Source organism: Girardinichthys multiradiatus, chromosome X (assembly GCF_021462225.1).
Source record: "Girardinichthys multiradiatus isolate DD_20200921_A chromosome X, DD_fGirMul_XY1, whole genome shotgun sequence".
Lineage (NCBI taxonomy): Eukaryota > Metazoa > Chordata > Actinopteri > Cyprinodontiformes > Goodeidae > Girardinichthys > Girardinichthys multiradiatus.
Genome location: NC_061817.1, coordinates 30,011,403 through 30,011,742, shown reverse-complemented (window position 1 = coordinate 30,011,742; position 340 = coordinate 30,011,403).

Sequence of the window (340 nt, the reverse complement as noted above, 5' to 3'; positions counted from 1 at the left end):
TGAATGTCTGTTTATTGTGTCCAGTCAGCACTTCACCTAACACATCACAATTCTCATTTTTAGTTTTTTTTTTTTTTATTGAGATGACAGTTTGCCTTAATTTACACAGTAATGGTCATTTACAGTGAAATCATTACAAAACAAAACTGAGGAACAGCAGAAAGAATCCAAACTTTCAAAACTTGTTTCAGGAAGCTCCTGTTTGGTGGTGCACATAAATCTGACCTCGTCTTATGCTTCCTGCTTTTTCTGGTGCTCTATCATCTGGGGTCATACAAATCATGGCTGACAGGGTGTCTGAAAATTTACTTCTCGCTTTCTAGGTTTTGGGAGCCGAAAT